Here is a 7,561-nt window from a genome sequence, read left to right on the forward strand (position 1 = left end):
TTATGGGCAATCAATCCATCATCCGAGCCCGCAGTTTTACCAACAGGATTGAAGCTTGCCTCCTGTGGACCCGATGAGCCCCACGTCGTTGCTTTGGTCACAGATGCTGCGAGTGCCACCGTACCTCAGCCTGCTGATGAAACTTCGATCTTCCGCATGATCAGCGCCGATCTCAGCTGACCTCAACGCCGTACTCTTGTGGATATTCTTCTACTCTTTTCGCCTATGTTTGACGTTTCTGAAACATATGGACCGACCTCTCGCCCTGCACATCGGACCCATCATACCATCGACACTGGTTCGGCTCGTTCAATTCGTCAAAAGACAAATCGCGTGCCCACATCTGAGCGCAGTCATTCATGAGCAAGTGGAGGACATGCTAGGAAAGAATGTGATGCAGGAGTCATCTAGCCCCTGGGCTGCCTCTGTTATTCTTGTACACAAGAAAGATGGTTCGTAGCGATTCTGCATCGATTATCGGCGTTTAAATTCTGTTAAAAAAGGGACGTCTATCCTCTTCCTCGCATAGACGATGCCCTCGCCTGCCTCTCTGGTGCGTCCTATTTTTCTTGTCTTGATCTCAGATCTGACTACTGACAAATTCCAATGGACCCTGCGGATAAGAAAAAAACAGCCTTAGTAATTTTATGTTCGTTCTTTGCCAATCTTCGGAGCGGCTGAAGCCTCTCCAAACGTGGTCATTCGGCAGTGAAGAAGCAGTAGACGATGATTAGATGATGGTCAAAAAGAGAAATATATTTACAGAAGAAAAATAGTATACATTGGCAAACTGTAAATTAGAGTAACAAGAGTCACACAAACAACTGTAACTTAAAACAAAATAGGCTCTCACACAAAGAAGTCACTCTACAAGCCCTTACTTTTCTACCGAGCATCTAGGGACAGTAAATACGTGCTAAGCACGGAGCCTCAATCTTGACTGCCACACATGGTCCGAGGACCGCTTTTTGATGACAAACATCAACAAAGACCCGAGGGCGGTCACCTTAGGTGATCCACCCCGAAAAAAAAGCAGCCCATCAAATTATTGAAAAACATGCCACAACCCCCGTGGGTTGGCAATAATCTTGGACCCAGGTCCCTAATTACGCCAAATAAAAATACAACATTCAAAACACGCACACTCTCCACTCCTTGGTCCCCAAACCCTCTCGGAAGGCGCCTATCATTCCCTCCTCTCCCCGGCGTGTTTGCGACGCGACCTTGCAGCTGACACCTTTGTGAAAGAAACGCCGCCGGGGATCTGGAGACTAGGCCACCCAGCCGTACCGTTCGAGGAAAAAGGGAGGGGGGGTGGGGGTGGCACTGTCCCAGAGCAGTGTACAGCCGCCGTTGCTCGCATCCGATGTCTGGCGACACAGCGGGAGGCCGCTGGGCTTATTCCCTACTTGGGAGGGCCAAGGGTCGCGCCTATTGTCGCCTTCTGCAGGGCATTTAGTGAGCGCTTGTGGCAGTGCAAAAGGCTTCATTAACGGCGTCTCCCTCCACCCATGCTTGGCGCCACGGCGGGAGATCGCTGGACGAGCTGGCCGTAAAGTGGTGAGAAGCGTGCCGCTGTTGTTCCCGACCGATAAGGACGCGTCTGCCGTTCGCTTCTTGGCGACGCCTCGGGGCGAAGGGACGAAACAAACCAAGCCTCACGCGCGCCCGCGCCCAAGAAGAGGGGAGAAAAGGAGAAAAAAAAATCAACAACAGCGCTCGCTTTTTGGCCTCGGCGCGTAGGGGGTTCGACCGCCAGCTCGATTTCACGCGCGAGTCGCTTTTCACTGCGGCCTTACACGTCCCTCCTAAGAGTGTAAATGAGCTTGGAATCCGGTCATTTACACAAAAAAAAAACACACAGGCCGCCACATTCCTCTTCAGGCGACCATTTCGGCAGGCTGTAGTGCACCTATATCCGTCCCCACTGAGGAAATCCGCACAGTCGAAGTCGGGAAATAAAACCAATAGAAAACAATGGCACTGAAAACGCGAAATTTCTTCATGACAGCATGCCAAATCTTGCATTGCGTACAGCAGTGTGCCCTATATTTGCTATACATGAGGCACATGTAAAGACATACAAAAAAAATTGGACTACAAGAGCGCGTGTAGGCTACTCAGAGTTCGCCATGTCCGAGTTTCAGCACAAAGCACCCACCCGCGGCGCACAGTTGTAGCACGCGTCACCGTTCACATCACAAAACACGGCGGGTGGCGGGAACATTCATGCCACTGAGGAGCCATGGCTCAATCATCTCGTTCCTCTTTTTCCCCACCCGGAGTTTGGGATGCGAGACAGCGCATCTGCATTACCATGACAGGCGCCTTTACGATGTGTAACTACCACATTGTAGCGCTGTAATGCCAGCGCCCATCTTGCCAGTTTTGCCCCATGAGGCGTGCTCGTCGTCAGATAGGACAGGGGATTGTGGTCAGAAATTACCTTAACCTGAGCTCCAAACATCCAGTGATCAAATTTTTTGAGCGACCAGATGATGGCGAAAGCCTCACGCTCGATTGTTGACCAGCGGGTTTGAGTTGGCGTGAACCGGTGGCTGGCAAAGGCAATCGGTTCCTCTCTACCAGAATCTCCAATTTGCGCCAAACAAGCTCGCCCCGCCGGGGTGGTGCAGTGGTAAGACGCCCGACTACTGTGCCGGAGTTCCCGGGTTCGAACCCGACCGCGGCGGCTGCGTTTCGATTGAGGCGAAACGAAGTGGCGTCCGTGTGCTGTGCGATGTCAGCGCACGTTAAAGATCCCCAGGTGGTCGAAATTACTCCGTAGCCCTCCACTACGGCTCCTCTTTCTCTCTTTCCACTTTCATTCCCACCTATTCCTCCCTTCCCTTACGGCGCGGTTCGGGTGTCCACAGAGCAAGTGTGACAGTTACTGCGTCTTTCCCTTCCTGTGAGCCAATTTAACTTAACTTTTTTTAACAAGCACCGGCCGCCACATCGGACGCATCCGTGAAGAGACGATACGGCTTGCAGATATCAGGAGTGTTTAACGCTGTTGCTTCGCAAAGCAAAGTCTTAAGTTTCTCGAAAGCTCGCTGCGCTTCCGGAGTCCAAGGGATCGCGTTTGGTACCCATCGATTCGTTAACGACATGAGTGGTGTAGCGACTTCAGCGTAGTTCTGTACATACTCGCGGTAGTATCCACATATCCCCAGTAGGCTCCGCAGCTGCTTTTTCGTGGTAGGTGGCACGAGGTTCTGAATAGCAGCTAGTTTTTCGGGATCCGGCGCGTGAGTACCACCGCCCACTACATGTCCCAGGCACTTTATCTGTGCCTGCGCGACTTGGCATTTCTCGGGACTGACCTTGAGCTTAGCCTCGCGGAGTAAGACAAACACAATCTTTAAATGCTTCAGGTGTTCCTGCCAAGAAGCCGAGAAAATAGTGATGTCGTCAAGGTATGCCGCAGCATAGGCCTGATGCCTCGATAGCAGCGTATTCATCATTCGCTGGAAAGTTACTGCCGCGTTTTTAAAACCAAATGGCATGACGCGCCAAGCATATTGCCCTTCGTGGGTTACAAAGGCCGTGAAGTGTTGCTTCCAGCGGCCACCGGTACTTGCCAATAGTCTCGACGCAAATCTACCAATGTAATATATTTGGCGCGGCCGATCCTCATGATTAACTCCTGCGGGGGTGTCATCGGGAATGCATCAGTGCGCGTGGCTGCGTTTAGCGCGCGGTAATCGATACACATACGCACTGAACCGTCCTTTTTCCCTACGCACAGCACGGGATGAGCATAGTCGCTTTCAACCGGATATATGAGGCCCAGGTCTAACAACTCATTTACCTACTGGCCTACCTCTTCCCTAAGAAGTTCAGGCACTCGGTAAGGGAAAGCGCGCTTTGGCTGATACCCGTCATGAAGCTCGATTTTGTGCAGTCCTTACTCCGCGGCTCCAGGGGTCTCGGTGAATAGATCAGAATAACCGCCGAATAGTCTCGCGATTTCAGCGCGCTGCTGGGAGCCCAAATTTGCCAGTGTCTCGCGTTCGACCGAAAGGAAACCCGGGCGCGCGGACGAGGGGCGAGGCGTGCACTCGATCTCTCCGAAATCTGTGTCATCGTCAAAGACTACCCCGACGTTTCTAACCCGAGCGTAATAAGGCCGAAGCCTGTTGGCATGCACGAGCGGCGCGGCTCGCGCACCGGTATCGACTCGGTAAGAATTCTGCCTTTCACGCGCTGTTATCGCGTAGGGGCCGAGCCATTTCAGGGAAAGTTTGCTGCTGCGGTCAGTGTCAAAAACGAGAACCTGGTCCCCCACATTGAAAGCTTTGCTGCGGGCCTGTCTATTATACGCTTGAGCATAGTTCCCCTTGCGCGCGCTCGCCGTCAGTCCCGCCACCTCCGCGGCTATCTCTAGCTGCTCACGTAGCTGTCTAAGATATTTTGCGGGCTCTTCTCTTAGAGTGGCTGGGAGCGGCTGCTCACCTGTCCACGCACGCTGCAATATGGCCAGCGGCCCCGTGGGGTTCCTGGTAATGAAGAAGTCGGAGAGGAGCCACCCCCGTCGTGTCATGGGGGACTTCCCTATATGCCCAGAGAACGAATGGTATCAGCTTGTCCCAGTTCTTGGGGTCCTTTTCTATGACGTGGAAAAGCATGTTTTTCAGGACATGGTTCCACCTTTCCACGGTCCCATTGCTCTCAGGGTGTTCGGGAGTCGAAAACCGGGGGCACACCCTAACCTCGCTAACGTTTCTTGCGTAAGCTGTGCCGTGAAATTAGTACCCTGGTCTGAACACACCATTTCCGGGATGCCAGTGCGGCTAAAAATGGTGAGTAGGGCGTCGCATGTTGCTCTTGCGGTCAGTGAACGCAGACAGACCACCTCGGGCCACCGCGTGCACAAATCAACCAGACAAAGAGCGTACCGATGGCCCCGGCCTGAGGGTACATCGATTGGCCCGATAATGTCCACATTCACTGCCTGGAAAGGGTGGTCTGGTCTAGTGAGGGGCGTGATAGGTATCCTATCTCTAAGTCGTCTGTCTGACCGGACCTGACACGCGTGACACGTCTTGCAGCGTAACGCCACATCCGCCTATAAGCCGGGCCAGAAGAAGCTGTATTTAATTCTTGCCTTCGTCTTCCTTGGTCCCAAATGCCCTCCCCAAAGTGATTCGTGAGCCAGAGCAAGGACTTCTTCACGTCTACTCAGGGGTAGCACGAGCTGCTTTACTCTTGTGCCTGCGATCGAATCCAATCCTTCTGAGATGAACATGCCCCCTTTGCCTGTTTCAGCATCTGCCCAAGCTTTCCTAGGGCTTTCATCGGACCGCCGGGCCGACCAGAACTCGTCGCGCTGCTTTGAGGCCGTGTCCTCGTTATCATGCGTCAAACACTCGTCATTAGCGGACTGCCCGTCCTGGCCCGCTTCGTATTTCTCGCCTGATGTCCCAGTCGACTCACTGTTCCGCTCTTCGCCTGTCTGACTCTCTCGCGTGAGCTCCATCGCTCGTTAGGGATGAATCGGAGGTTTTCTCGCCCACCGTGAAGCATGCACTAGCTGGGTCGGCAGTCACCTGAGCTACATTCGGAACAAACAATCCGTCACCGCCGCCGGAATGCAGTAGGAGCTCCCAATCTTCAAGTGAAAGCAGGCAGTCTACTCCCTCCGCGAGCTTGCTGGTAAGTGCGCATACGAGGTTTACAGCTTCCGGCTGTGCTATAACGGACGGTCGCCTCCTCACACCGACCGCGAGGGTTACTAGTTTAGCCTCTACAGTTTCTCCAAATGCTGACACAAGATTTATCTTGCCGCAAGGCTCTTGAAACTCTCCAGGCACGAGACTTTCCTTGACTACCGTAATTTCGCTACCGGTGTCTATGATCGCCGTTGTCGGTACTCCAGCGCATTCTATATCTACTTGCTGTAGTTTCGATGCATGCACTTCTTCGGACGATCGGGGAGCTCTCATTTCTGCAGTCAGCGTCCTGTCTAGGTGAGCTGGCGCTAAACTCTCGCCCGTTCCCGTGTTGGCGACTGTTACTTTTTGTGCTCGGACGCGCCTTTCTGGTTTCTGCGCATTCTGAACAGCTCGGGGGCAGTCCTTGGCTCGATGGCCCACTGCGCGGCACACGTAACACGGCGCGTTTCGCTTGTCGCTACTTTTCGGGATGGGTTCGGTTTTTCCTTTCTCGCCGTGAGCAGCCGCCTGTCGAACCGCGCGTCCATTTCCCTTTGCCTGCTCGAACGTCTGCAGTATCTGTGACATCTCAACCGGTTTCACCCAGTTTTCTCCCTCGCGGAGGCGCACATATTCCAAGCCCTCTGCACTTAGGCTAGCTTTCATCCTATCAGCGACGACGAGGGCTATCACATCCTTAGTGTCTGCTTCCCTCGAACGGAGATAGTAGTGACAGTAGGTCTTTACGCGGGAGGCGAACTGTGCCCATGTTTCCTCCCTACGTTTAATGGCGAGTTCGAACCGGTCTAAGTACTCGGCGGGGGTGAGCTTTAGCTCGCTTAACACAGCAGTTTTTACGGACTCGTAGTCGCTGCACTCATCGTCACTAAGACCGCGAAGCAGGTACCGAACACGCTCGATAAGCGCCGGCATGATCAAGTGTACGCGGCTGTATTCCGGTACATCGTACCCTCTCCACTTCATCGAACCACAAGGGCACGTCCGCGTCACACGGTAGCTTGAGTCCCTTAAGGACCTTGGCACACTGGGACACCGGGTCAATGCCCGATCGCCGTTGCTCGTCGGATTCTGACATCACGGGAGACTGCCCGTCGCCTGTCGCACCGATTCCGAGCTTTTTCAACTCGACGTGTTCTCGCGACTCAATTTTGAGCTTTTCCAATTGAAAATCGAGTTCCATGCTGCGAATTGCCATAGCCTCGGTTTTCGGTCAGTGCCGTTACTTTTCGTAGCGCGCTTGCCACCGGCTCGGTAATCGCCGCTTCCTCCGCTGGTCCAGCCGTCGCATCCTGTTGTGATGCCTCAGCCGGCTGACCATTGCCATCTAAACCATTCGCCTGTAACATATTGTCCTCTGCCTGTCTACCAGCTGAGCTCGCCATCATGCTTCTTGTCAACACCATACGCCCGTTCTACGCTTGAGCCATAACCACCTCAGTGATACGTGAGGAATCCCGCTTACCCGTGCTGGTGTCGGTAGCGGCTGACGTTCCTTCTCTGTTGTCGCCTTGACCGGGGCTGCGGGATGGACGACGCCTCAGGGTCGGGGCGCCAGGGTTCGTTGTTCCCTTGCTGGTAATCTGAGGTCGGCTCCCTCCAGGCCTCCCGGACGGCTGCTACCAGCTGGGCGTCTCCTGATGTCTGGAAATTGCTGGATGAGGGCGATGTCTGCTCGGTGTCGTAGGTTGCCGAAACCTGTCGTGCTGCGCCAGTAATTTTATGTTCGTTCTTTGCCAATCTTCGGAGCGGCTGAAGCCTCTCCAAACGTGGTCATTCGGCAGTGAAGAAGCAGTAGACGATAATCAGATGATGGTCAAAAGGAGAATTATATTTACAGAAGAAAAATAGTATACATTGGCAAACTAATTTACAGTAACAAGAGT

The 7,561-nt window shown here is 53.5% G+C and overlaps 1 pseudogene; it reads right to left on the minus strand.

Moving 5' to 3' along the window:
* LOC146187893 (uncharacterized) overlaps positions 1-6,873 on the minus strand; it is a 71,482-nt pseudogene extending 64,609 nt beyond the window's left edge.
* Positions 6,874-7,561: the final 688 nt, after the last annotated feature.

The sequence above is a fragment of the Amblyomma maculatum genome, chromosome 5 (assembly GCF_055883805.1).
Source record: "Amblyomma maculatum isolate TAMU_Amacu chromosome 5, ASM5588380v1, whole genome shotgun sequence".
In the NCBI taxonomy this organism is placed as follows: Eukaryota; Metazoa; Arthropoda; class Arachnida; order Ixodida; family Ixodidae; genus Amblyomma; species Amblyomma maculatum.